The sequence below is a fragment of the Ranitomeya imitator genome, chromosome 1 (assembly GCF_032444005.1).
Source record: "Ranitomeya imitator isolate aRanImi1 chromosome 1, aRanImi1.pri, whole genome shotgun sequence".
Classification (NCBI taxonomy): domain Eukaryota; kingdom Metazoa; phylum Chordata; class Amphibia; order Anura; family Dendrobatidae; genus Ranitomeya; species Ranitomeya imitator.
Window position 1 is genome coordinate 1004215270 of NC_091282.1, and position 13711 is coordinate 1004228980.

Below are 13711 nucleotides of genomic sequence, written 5' to 3' on the forward strand. Positions count from 1 at the left end.
GCTGTAGATAAGCCCTCCGATGTATCCTGAAAGATGAGAAAAAGAGGTTAGATTATACTCACCTGGGGGGCGGTCCGGTCCGATGGGCATTGTGGTCCGGGGCCTCCCATCTTCTTACGATGACGTCCTCTTCTTGTCTTCACACTGCGGCTCTGGCGCAGGCATACTTTGTCTGCCCTGTTGAGGGCAGAGCAAAGTACTGCAGTGTGCAGTCACCGGGAAAGGTCAGAGAGGCCCGGCGCCTGCACACTGCAGTACTTTGCTCTGCACTCAACAGGGCAGACAAAGTACGCCAGCGCCAGAGCTGCAGTGTGAAGACAAGAAGAGGATGTCATCCTTTGAAGATAGGAGGCCTCAGACTGGACAGTGACGCACATCGGACCGGACCGCAGGGGGAACGCCCCTCGGTGAGTATAATCTAACCTGTCTTTCTCATCTTTCAGGGTACATCGGGGGCTTATCTACAGTTTTACAGAATGCCCCCTCCAAAAAATGCCTTCATTCGTCAAAGGTCAATTTGACAGCAAGTAACTCCCAAATCCCAACATCAGAATTTCTTTCCGCCAATGAAAATGTTTTAGAAAAATAAGCACATGGATGCTAGTTAGTCAGAGTCCTTAATTTATTTCTAATAATAGTTCATCAATCCCAGAAAATGCTGCATATCCTTAAGTTCACAAGGTTTAACCCAATCAATTATGGCCCTCACCTTCCTAGGGTCCATCTTTAACACTTCTGCTTTAAAGGTAATCCTCAAAAATGAAATTTCCTCAACAGAAAAAACTCATTTCTTTAATTAAGCAATCAAAGAGTTCTTCCTCGATCTGTATAACACAACACAGACATGTTTCTGGTGAGAAAATTAGAATATCATCCAGGTACATTACAACATATCTACCAATGCAATCATAAAAAGTATCAGTCATAAATTTTTGAAGCACAACTGGTGCATTGGATAATACAAATGGCATGACAAGGTTTTGAAAAGGACAACCAGACATTAAAAATGCCATTTTCCACTCACACCCTTTCGGATGCATATCAAATTATAAGTGTCTCTAAGATCAAGTTTAGCAAACACCCTGGCCCCCAAAAGCTGATTATATAGTTTTGAGGATAAGTGGAAGTGGGTAAGTATTTTTAACCATTATTTGGTTTATTTTTGAGAAATCGAGGCAAGGATGGAGACCTCCATCTTTCTTTTTAACAAAAATATATCCAGCAGCTACAGAGAAGGGGGAAGGACAGATGTGACCCTTCTGTAAACTTTTGTTAGCATATTCTTTCATGGCTGTCCAATCAGGCTCCAACAAGTTGTAAAGGTGAGTGTTAGGCAATTTGGCACTAGGAATAAGATCAATAGCACAATTATAAGAACAATGGAGTGGTAGGGTCTCCGCCTCTTTTTCAGAGAGTACATCTCCGAAGTCCTTCAGGTACCCGGGAAGATCCTTCATACTAGCAGAGCATATTTGTACAGTTTTTAGACATTTCTTTCAACAGTCAGGGCTTCATTTAGCAATCTCCTTTTGACAACAATCAATAACAGGATAGTGAATCTACAACCATGGAAGCCCCAGTACCAACCCAGCAGGTAAATAATCAAACACAAAACAGGAGATGGATTCAGACTGGAGTGACTCCACCAGGAGACTGACTTCCATGGTTTCCCTCTTGACCAAATCCGGGCTAAAAGTGTCATGTCAGCGAAGATATGAATGGGTAGTTCTAAACTAACTGTCACTAACTCTAACTTCAGAACCAGTCCCGAATCAATAAAGTTTGCAGCAGACCCACAGTCAATGAACGCCAGTGTTGATAACACATGGTTCTCAAAGGATAACACCATATTTATCAGTATTTCATCACGGGAAGGAAAAGGTACCTGGGAGTCTGGTTGACCCCTTTGGCCGTCTCTCAGACTCAGATGTTTTCACAAATGTTTGCTGGCCCGAGGACAAGTTGGGCAATTCTTAAGAAAATATCCAAAAAGATCACTGTACAGATAAAGTCCAAGATATTCTCTATGTCTTTTCTCCACAATATGAAGACTGGCAACTCGAGCCTCCAATAGATTCATCTCCGGTAAATGGACCTGTTCTGGAGAAGTATAATGAGCAGCCTGCTGTTCACATCTCTCAGGGATTCCGCAGTCAATTTGCATGGCCTGAGTCATGGCTGCCACCAGAGAACATGGGGCATCATTAAGGACTAGTGTTGAGCATTCCGATACCCCAAGTATCGGGTATCGGCCGATACTTGCGGTATCGGAATTCCGATACCGAGATCCGATACTTTTGTGGTATCGGGTATCGGTATCGGATACATAGAGATGTGTAAAATAAAGAATTAAAATAAAAAATATTGATATATTTAACTCTCCGGCGGCCCCTGGACTCAGCGCGGGTAACCGGCAGGCTTCGTTGTTCAAAATCAGCGCTTTTAGGACCTGAGAATCACGTCCCGGCTTCTGATTGGTCGCGGGCCGCCCATGTGACCGCCACGCGACCAATCACAAGCCGCGACGTCATTCGCAGGTCCTTAACGCGCTCATTTTTTAAAAATGAGCGCGTTAATGACTTTCAAAGACGTAGCGGCTTGTGATTGGTCGCGGCCACGCGACCAATCACAAGCCGCGACGTCACCGCAAGCTATTAACGCGCTCATTTTTAAAAATGAGCACGTTAATGGCTTTCAAAGACGTAGCGGCTTGTGATTGGTCGCGTGGCCGCGACCAATCACAAGCCGCGACGTCACCGCAAGCTATTAACGCGCTCATTTTTAAAAATGAGCGCGTTAATGGCTTTCAAAGACGTAGCGGCTTGTGATTGGTCGTGGCCACGCGACCAATCACAAGCCGCGACGTCACCGCAAGCTATTAACGCGCTCATTTTTAAAAATGAGCGCGTTAATGGCTTTCAAAGATGTAGCGGCTTGTGATTGGTCGCGTGGCCGCGACCAATCACAAGCCGCGACGTCACTGCAAGCTATTAACGCGCTCATTTTTAAAAATGAGCGCGTTAATGACTTTCAAAGACGTAGCGACTTGTGATTGGTCGCGGCCACGCGACCAATCACAAGCCGCGACGTCATTGCAAGCTATTAACGCGCTCATTTTTAAAAATGAGCGCGTTAATGGCTTTCAAAGACGTAGCGGCTTGTGATTGGTCGCGTGGCCGCGACCAATCACAAGCCGCGACGTCACCGCAAGCTATTAACGCGCTCATTTTTAAAAATGAGCGCGTTAATGGCTTTCAAAGACGTAGCGGCTGGTGATTGGTCGCGTGGCCGCGACCAATCACAAGCCGCGACGTCACCGCAAGCTATTAACGCGCTCATTTTTAAAAATGAGCGCGTTAATGGCTTTCAAAGACGTAGCGGCTTGTGATTGGTCGCGTGGCCGCGACCAATCACAAGCCGCGACGTCACCGCAAGCTATTAACGCGCTCATTTTTAAAAAATGAGCGCGTTAAGGACCTGCGAATGACGTCACGGCTTGTGATTGGTCGCGTGGCGGTCACATGGGCAGCCCGCGACCAATCAGAAGCCGGGACGTGATTCTCAGGTCCTAAAAGCGCTGATTTTGAACAAAGAAGCCTGCCGGTTACCCGCGCTGAGTTTAGGGGCCGCCGGAGAGGTAAATATATCAATATTTTTTATTTTAATTCGTTATTTTACACATCCCTATGGATCCCAGGGCCTGAAGGAGAGTTTCCTCTCCTTCAGACCCTGGGAACCATGAGAATACCTTCCGATACTTGATGTCCCATTGACTTGTATTGGTATCGGATATCGGTATCGGCGATATCCGATATTTTTCGGGTATCGGCCGATACTATCCGATACCGATACTTTCAAGTATCGGACGGTATCGCTCAACACTATTAAGGACCTGAGCATCCTTAAGGGTTTCGGAAAGTCTTTGTAGAACTGTCACCTGAGAGCAGCATTGTTCCACAGAACTTCATTGGACCACTGCCAGTATTCAGTGCAGTAGTTCTCAGCTGTGTGACCCCCTGTGATCTTATCTTCTGGGATCTGGATCCTGTCAGGTTAATCATATATCAAACCTAAACTGTCAAAAAAGGCATAAACTGAAAACCACTTTGGGGTTTGTGGGACAAAGAAAATGCCCAGGTCTGAGGACCCCCTAGCAGTAGGGACATGATTATTCTAACCCACTGTAACTTCTCCTCTTACAACTGGGTGTGAATTGCAAAAAATAACAAACAGCTCTCCCTAAAGATCCTAAACCGGTCTTTCTCTCCCGTAAATTTATCAGGGATGGCCATTACAGGCTCGGGAGAGACCAACTTGTGTCAGAGCCACTTCTTGTAGTGGAGAGATATAGGGGATATTAATCAAATTAACTATCTAACCCTGCAACTGATATTGTGATTACTCCAGACTCTGGCTTTCCTTAACAAGTTCATGATTCATCTGCGAGAAATGCACCACCTGGACACAAAGTGTGCTAACAGGCTCCATACTGGCAAAAAAGAAAAATGTATTGGCCAGATGTAATGTGATGCTGAGTCACTTCTCATGGCCAAGCTGTGAGTCAGAGTAGTCAAGAAGTCCAAGGTCAGAAGCCAAGAGGGTACATCATAAACATAAGGAAGAGTCAAAGGCGTAGTCAGGTAACTTTGCAATGTCAGAATACCAGAAGGGTGGCGGATAAGAGCAGAAGGCATTAAACAGATGGATGGTCAGAACGAGGTTTAAGGTCAGGCAATGAAACATCAAGCAAGACACAGAGAGACAAACCACACAGTAGCTGTATGTACGTCTGGCAGAGGTCTGGGAGAAACAGCTTGTTTAAGCAATCTGTCGATCATCTGAGATAATGTACACTTAGACACAGCCTGTCTCGGATTGGACGACCAAGCTGTCAATCCACACACCAACAATTTAGGACACCCTTGCACCAGTCTGGACGACAGAGCTGTCAATCAAAGTACTGACAGCTTCAGATTGCATTGCTGGACTGACAGTAACTGCATTCCAGACACATTGAGGAGTGGAACCGTAACACGACCACGCACAGATGTTCTGCTTTATACATACTGTATTGATATACTGTATATACATTCAAACTTTTTATATCTTAATTATATCAACATTATGAATTTGCTTTTGCAGTTTCCAAGATAACAGTTTGTTGTAAAAAGAAAAATTAGAATGTGGCAAACAATACTTAATAGTCCTTATTGTTGTAAAACCTCACATTTTTTATCTATTGGGAAAATGAGAATAGTTCACAGATGGTGGAATCCATAGATAATTTGATATACTGTATGTTTCTTTTTTCTTTAATTGAAAGAATCTCCAACAATCAATATCCACAAAGAATTTACAAAGTCATATGAACATATTTGTAGAAACGTTAGTGTTTGCTGTCAGTGCTCAAACATTTCTGCTGGGTTGAAGCGTGATTAGCAACATATGCTACCCCACCTCCTTACATAATTGGCAAGGAGTCACATGAAGAATACAGTGCTTATGAAGTAACAACAGAAAACTAAATTTAGTAAAATACTATGAAATATCCTACCATTGCATTACCGTACCTGCTCTAGCACTAGGCTTCTAAATATTGTGGCTTTTCTTTTATTTTTTTTACTACTAATATGTAGAAAATCTAAAGATACTACACTCAGCCATTTACTGCAATTAGTACAATTATATTATATTAGAAAAAACTACTTTTTGTTCCACATACAGCACAGAATGTCCAAGGTATACTGTATGTATTAGAGTTGAGCGAATTATTTGAGATTCAATTCCAGTAGATTTGCTCAATTCAGGGGCGAGATTAAAGTTGCATCAAATAAATTAAAATGCAAATTAAACCTTCCTGAAATGGGTTGAAACAATATTAAACTCCTACTCTCTGCTCCTAGGCCTTCCACATAATTTAAACTTCAAACGTTTCTTTACTCTCAAATATCATAATTTAGCAGTTATTTTCCCCGTGCAATAAGAACATTCCAAACTTAAAAAAATACATTAGAAAAATAACAAAAAATATTTTTTAGTTTTTTCTTTCAGAAAGAAATCAATTTGACAAACTGCAAATTGTAAAGAATAGAGATGAGCGAATATTTCAGTATTCGGTTTGGCTCACATTCGCTGAATTTATAATAATCGCCAATTTAATCGTCAATTTAATCGCTAAGTATAGATGAACATGCACAGCACAAAAGCCGGTGTTTCCCACGCTGTGTGACAGTGAGGGAAAAAGCAGCATAGCACTTCTGATCGCCGATGAAATCATCCCTGTCAGTCAGAGAGCCGCGGTTCCCATGCTGTCAAAAGACAGCATGAGCGCTCAGCCTTGACCGGAGGCATAAAGTTTACCTCCAGTCATTGGTGTCAGCTGATGGGACTACAGCTCATATCAGGTGATTCCTGCTGCCACTAATAACAGTGAGAGCAGGAGCGGCAGATGGGAGTATTCATCAGCCGCTCCTTCGCTGTAAAAAAATAAATAAAAAAAACTCTGTGTGGGTTCCCCTGTATTTTTGATAACCAGCCAGGCAAAACTCACAGCTGGGATCTTCAACCCTCAGCTGTCAGTTTCAGCAAGGTTGGTTAACAAGAATAGAGGGGTCGACACACCGTATTTTGAATTATTTAAATCAATAATTTTAAAAAATGGCATGGGATCCCCTCATTTTTGACAACCAACCTTGCTAAAGCTCACAGCTGGAGCTGGTATTCTCAGGCTGGTAAGGGGCCATGGATTTAGGCCCCCAACATAAAAATAGCAGCCCTCAGCTGACCAGAAAAGGCTCTACACATGCGGTCAACATTGTTGGTACCCCTCGTTTAATGACTGAAAAACCCACAATGGTGACAGAAATAACTTGAATCTGCCAAAAGTAATATTAACCCCTTCCCGACCCATGACGCCACGTAGGCGTCATGAAAGTCAGTGCCAATCCGACCTGTGACGCCTATGTGGCGTCATGGAAAGATCGCGTCCCTGCAGATCGGGTGAAAGGGTTAACTCCAGTTTCACCCGATCTGCAGGGACAGGGGGAGTGGTAGTACAGCCCGGGGGGGTGGCTTCACCCCCCGTGGCTACGATCGCTCTGATTGGCTGTTGAAAGTGAAACTGCCAATCAGAGCGATTTGTAATATTTCACCTATTAAAACTGGTGAAATATTACAATCCAGCCATGGCCGATGCTGCAATATCATCGGCCATGGCTGAAAACACAGGTGTGCCCCCCCACCCCACCGATCGCCCCCCCAAGCCACCGATCTGTCCTGTACACTGCTCCGCTCCCCGCCGTCCTCCTGTCCGTTCCCCTCCATCCTCCTTTCCGCTCCCCCCGTGCTCCAATCCACCCCCCCGTGCTCCAATCCACCCCCCCATGCTCCGATCCACCCCCGCGCTCCGATCCACCCCCCATGCTCCGATCCACCCCCGTGCTCCCCCCACCCCATCATACTTACCGATCCTCCCGGGGTCCGTCCGTCTTCTCCATGGGCGCCGCCATCTTCCAAAATGGCGGGCGCATGCGCAGTGTGCCCGCCGAATCTGGCGGCCGGCAGATTCGTTCCAATGTGCATTTTGATCACTGTGATAAAACCTATCACAGTGATCAAAATAAAAAAATTAGTAAATAACCCCCCCCCTTTGTCACCCCCATATTTAGGGACAATAATAAAATAAAGATTTTTTTTTCCCACTAAGGTTGGGGTTAGAATTTTAGGGTTAGGGTTAAGGTTAGGGTTTCGGTACGTGCACACGTATTCTGGTCCTCTGCGGATTTTTCTGCAGCGGATTTGATAAATCCGCAGTGCTAAACCGCTGCGGATTTATGGCGGATTTACAGTGGTTTTTCTGCGCATTTCATTGCGGTTTTACAACTGCGATTTTCTATTGGAGCAGTTGTAAAACCGCTGTGGAATCCGCAGAAAAAAGTGACATGCTGCGGAATGCAAACCGCTGCGTTTCCGTGCAGTTTTTCTGCAGCATGTGTACAGCGATTTTTGTTTCCCATAGGTTTACATTGAACTGTAAACTCATGGGAAACTGCTGCGGATCCGCAGCGTTTTCCGCATCGTGTGCACATACCTTTAGAATTAGGCTATGTGCACATGGTGTGGATTTGGCTGCGGATCCGCAGCGGATTGGCCACGGCGGATTCGCAGCAGTGTTCCATCAGGTTTACAGTTCCATGTAATCCTATGGAAAACCAAATCCGCTGTGCCCATGGTGCGGAAAATACCGCGCAGAAACACTGCATTGTATTTTCCGCAGCATGTCAATTCTTTACGCGGATTCTGCAGCGTTTTACACCTATTCCTCAATCGGAATCCGCAGGTGAAATCTGCGGTAAATCCGCAGGTAAAACGCAGTGCCTATTACCCGCTGATTTTTCAAAAATGGTGCTGAAAAATCTCACACGAATCCGCAACGTGGGCACATAGCCTTAGGGTTAGGGTTGGAATTAGGGTTGTGGTTAGGGTTGTGATTAGCGTTATGGCTACAGTTGGGATTAGGGTTAGGGGTGTGTTGGGGTTAGTGTTGGAGGTAGAATTGAGGGGTTTCCACTGTTTAGGCACATCAGGGGTCTCCAAACGCAACATGGCGCCACCATTGATTCCAGCCAATCTTGTATTCAAAAAGTCAAATCGTGCTCCCTCACTTCCGAGCCCCGACGTGCACCCAAACAGTGGTTTACCCCCACATATGGGGTACCCGCATACTCAGGACAAACTGTGCAACAATTACTGCGGTTCAATTTCTCCTGTTACCCTTGTGAAAATAATAAATTGCTTGCTAAGTGGTTTACCCCCACACATGGGGTATCAGCATAATCAGGACAAACTGTACAACAACATCTGGGGTCCAATTTCTCTTATTACCCTTGGCAAAATAGGAAATTCCAGGCTAAAAAATCATTTTTGAGGAAAGAAAAATTATTTTTTATTTTCATGGCTCTGCGTTATAAACTTCTGTGAAGCACCTGGGGGTTTAAAGTGCTCAATATGCATCTAGATAAGTTTCTGGGGGGGTCTAGTTTCCAAAATGGGGTCACTTGTGGGGGAGCTCCAATGTTTAGGCACACAGGGGCTCTCCAAACGCGATATGGTGTCCGCTAACAATTGGAGCTAATTTTCCATTCAAAAAGTCAAATGGCGCGCCTTGCCTTCCGAGCCCTGCCGTGTGCCCAAACAGTGGTTTACTCCCACATATGAGCTATCGGCGTACTCGGGAGAAATTGCCCAACAAATTTTAGGATCCATTTTATCCTATTGCCCATGTGAAAATGAAAAAAATTGAGGCTAAAATAATTTTTTTGTGAATTAAAGTACTTTTTCATTTTTATGGATCAATTTGTGAAGCACCTGGGGGTTTAAAGTGCTCACTATGCATCTAGATAAGTTCCTTGGGGCATCTAGTTTCCAAAATGGGGTCACTTGTGGGGGAGCTCCAATTTTTAGGCACACGGGGGCTCTCCAAACGTGACATGGTGTCCGCTAAAGAGTGGAGCCAATTTTTCATTCAAAAAGTCAAATGGCGCTCCTTCCCTTCCAAGCCCTGTTGTGCGCCAAAACAGTGGTTTACCCCCACATATGAGGTATCAGCATACTCAAGACAAATTGGACAACAATTTTCTTCATTCAGTTTCTCCTTTTACCATTGGGAAACTTAAAAAATTGTTACTAAAAGATCATTTTTGTGACTAAAAAGTTAAATGTTCATTTTTTCCTTCCATGTTGCTTCTGCTGCTGTGAAGCACCTGAAGGGTTAATAAACTTCTTGAATGTGGTTTTGTGCACCTTGAGGGGTGCAGTTTTTAGAATGGTGTCAATTTTTGGTATTTTCAGCCATATATACCCCTCAAACTGACTTCAAATGTGAGGTGGTCCCTAAAAAAAATGGTTTAGTAAATTTCGTTGTAAAAATGAGAAATCGCTGGTCAAATTTTAACCCTTATAACTTCCTAGCAAAAAAAATTTTGTTTCCAAAATTGTGCTGATATAAAGTATACATGTGGGAAATGTTATTTATTAACTATTTTGTGTCACATAATTCTCTGGTTTAACAGAATAAAAATTCAAAATGTGAAAATTGCAAAATTTTCAAACTTTTCGCCAAATTTCTGTTTTTATCACAAATAAACGCATAATTTATTGACCTAAATTTAACACTATCATGAAGCCCAATATGTCACGAAAAAACAGTCTCAGAACCGCTAGGATCCGTTGAAGCGTTCCTGAGTTATTACCTCATAAAAGGACACTGGTCAGAATTGCAAAAAACGGCCAGGTCATTAAGGTCAAAATATAGAAAACAAGTGACTAGCACACTCCTAGGGATTGTGATGCAAAATGGAGGGGTTTATTTACATGCAAAGTCACAAACGTTTCGGTCAACTCTAGACCTTCATCAGTGTGCTACAAAGAAAATAAATACAAAACAGAAATATATGTAAACAAAAACAGGGAGTGTAAACAAAATAGGACACAGTGATAACAAAAATTAACCAAATAAACAGAAGTATATACATCATATGAATACAAAAGTGTCATGGGACGTCAGATAATATATAATCGTAGAATACAACCAGCATAACCGCCGTTTGTGAACTAAAAAGGCTGCGAAATAGAATGTGGACATAGAACCGCAAGAAGTAGAACATAAGTGCCAGTATGGGACTAGAATCAGAACCTACATAGATCGTATAGGGGCCAGGGAACCGGAGAATAATATAAATATATAATATATAATAAGATGGCAGTGGAGTAAGTGTGGTGAGGAAGGAGTAAAGTAGTAAGAGGATGGAACACATACCTAAGTACACCTGTATGTAAGGTAGAGCCCCAAATGGAATGTAAATAAATGGCATCTAAAATAGGACATGGGAAACGTATCAAAAAAATGACACAGCTGGAGTGTCGTGACAGTGTAACCATATAGTTGGACTAGAGCAGGTACATACCAAAAAATATAACTGGTAAACTCAAACCAGGACAAACAAATTGGAGATGTCTATATAAAAAAGATATGGTATTCAGTATATCCAGGAGTATATACTTCTGTTTATTTGGTTAATTTTTGTTATCACTGTGTCCTATTTTGTTTACACTCCCTGTTTTTGTTTACATATATTTCTGTTTTGTATTTATTTTCTTTGTAGCACACTGATGAAGGTCTAGAGTTGACCGAAACGTTTGTGACTTTGTATGTAAATAAACCCCTCCATTTTGCATCACAATCCCTAGGAGTGTGCTAGTCACTTGTTTTCTATATATCAAGGTTTGGGCACCTATCGACTGTGCACCTACCCCCTCGGCTGTGCTTTGCATTTTCTATATCATTAAGGTCAAAATAGGCTGGGTCATGAAGGGGTTAAATAATCTATGAAAACGAGCAAATGAAAGTCAGACATTGCTTTTCAGCCATGCTTCCACAGAATTTAAAAAAATAAATGAAACTCATGAAATAGGCCTGGGCAGAAATGATGGCATCTCAACTTAATATTTTGTTGCACAACCTTTTGAGGCAATCACTGCAATCAAAACTGTAACTGTCAATGAGACATCTGCAACTCTCGACAGGTATTTTGGCCAATTCATGAAGAGCAAATTGCTCCAGTTTTCTCGTGTTTCTCGGCCACCCTGAAAACAATCCCTCGTCATTTTAAGTTGTTTCACAACTGTAATAGCGCTCTTTTGCGAGTACGGGGTATAGATGCCATTAATATCAACATCCGAGGTGGCAGTCTGTCCAAGCGTCTAAGTAGGTTGGAGACGAGATGGATCTGGCAGCTGGACATGGTGCATCACTATGGCCTAAATGAATGCCTTTCATTTGCTCCCTTTCTTTAAATTGGCTGCTAATTGGGTTTGCCTAGTCTGTAAACCTTTGTATAGGTGTGTTTTATATATTTTCTTTATGTGTATTCTTTTTTTAATTTATTATGGCTTATATTTTTTGTAGTATTCTAAACGCTGCCAGTCATGACATCCGTTTGCAGTTTGTAGCATCATCACCGTGCTATTGGAATGACGCAGGATCAGTCTATCTCCTACAGTATCTGTTTATATGTTTGGATATGAACTCGGCTTCGAACTATCTACCATCGTGTCCTATGTATATACAGTATATATATATGATGGTTGTAGGCCCTCTGCGTCGATTATTATTTATTATTATTTATATTCTGTTGCTGTTTTTTGTCATATGTCTGTTATTGTGTATTATGTTTGAGCTATAATTTATTATATTGTTATAGTTATGACATGATTGATAAATGTATTTATGGTTTGTATGCAGCGAATATGTATATATCGATATATGTAGTATGATTTATCATATAATCCATTTTACCATTGGTGGTATTTTGTGTTTTCCATGCTGTTTCTTTCTGCCGCTCTGCATGTCATTTATACATTTGTATACAGTGCTATTGTTATCTTTGGTGACTCAGTAAACTGCCGTATCTATGTTGTATCTCCCATTTTAAAAATGGCCGTGAGTGCACTTCCGTTCATGCGCATTTTCAACTATCGTTCCCTTCCCTTCTGGATCACAACGAATATGTGCATGGGCGATATATGTACTATTATATAATCCACTTTTTAACATTGGTGGTATATTGTGCACCCTATGCTTCTTTTCGCCGCTTTATATGTCACCTACACATTTGTATGTTGTTACCTCTGATGTCTCGGTAAATGGCTGCATTTATGCTGTATTTCCCATTCCAAAAATGGCCGCGAGTGCACTTCCGCTCATGCACACTTCTAACTTCCGTCCACTTCTCTTCCAGATCGCGGCCTGGCGCCAGATTGCATGGGCCCGTGCTTTCCGGTGCCGGCCTGTGTGCCGTGCTGAGTGTAAGGTGGTCTCGTATTGGTTTGATTCTATTTGCAGCGGCTATAAATTACATGTGCGGCGCTGTCATGACACGCCCCCTGAGGAACGACAACTCCGAAACGCTCGTCGGGGTGGGTCTGGAGTGGACACGTTCCCCGCATCATCTGCTGGTATGGTATTCACTTAGGTGATTACTCCCTGTTATTGTAGATACTTACCATTCTGTTATCTTTACCTGCAGGCTCCCGCTTTGTTATTTTGTACTGTTACTATGATGGAGCATGCAGGGGCTATTTTATGGTCTGTGGTTCCTAATATACTGTACTCGGCTGTTGGTGTGGGTTACGTAGTCTGACTCCATGCGGTTCATACACTGTGTTTGCAGTTATTAAACCCACTACTATTTTGATTCCTTGCATTATTATATGTACAGTCATGGCCAAAAATTTTGAGAATGAGACAAATATTAATTTTTCCAAAGTCTACTGCTTCATTTTTTCTAATGGCAATTTGCATATACTCCTGAATGTCAGAGTAATCAGCTTAACAGCAATTGCTGTACTTGCAAAGTCAATATTTTCCCAGAAAATGAACTTTAACCCCCAAAACACATTTCAACATCATTGCAGTCCTGCCTTAAAAGGAGCAGCTAACATCGTTTTAGTGATTGATCCATTAACACAGGTGTGGGTGTTGATGAGGACAGGGCTGGCGATCAATCAGTCATGATTAAGTAAGAATGACATCACTGGACACTTTAAAAGGAGGCTGGTGCTTGGTATCATTGTTTCTCTTCAGTTAACCATGGTTATCTCTAAAGAAACACGTGCAGCCATCATTGCACTGCACAAAAATGGCCTAACAGGG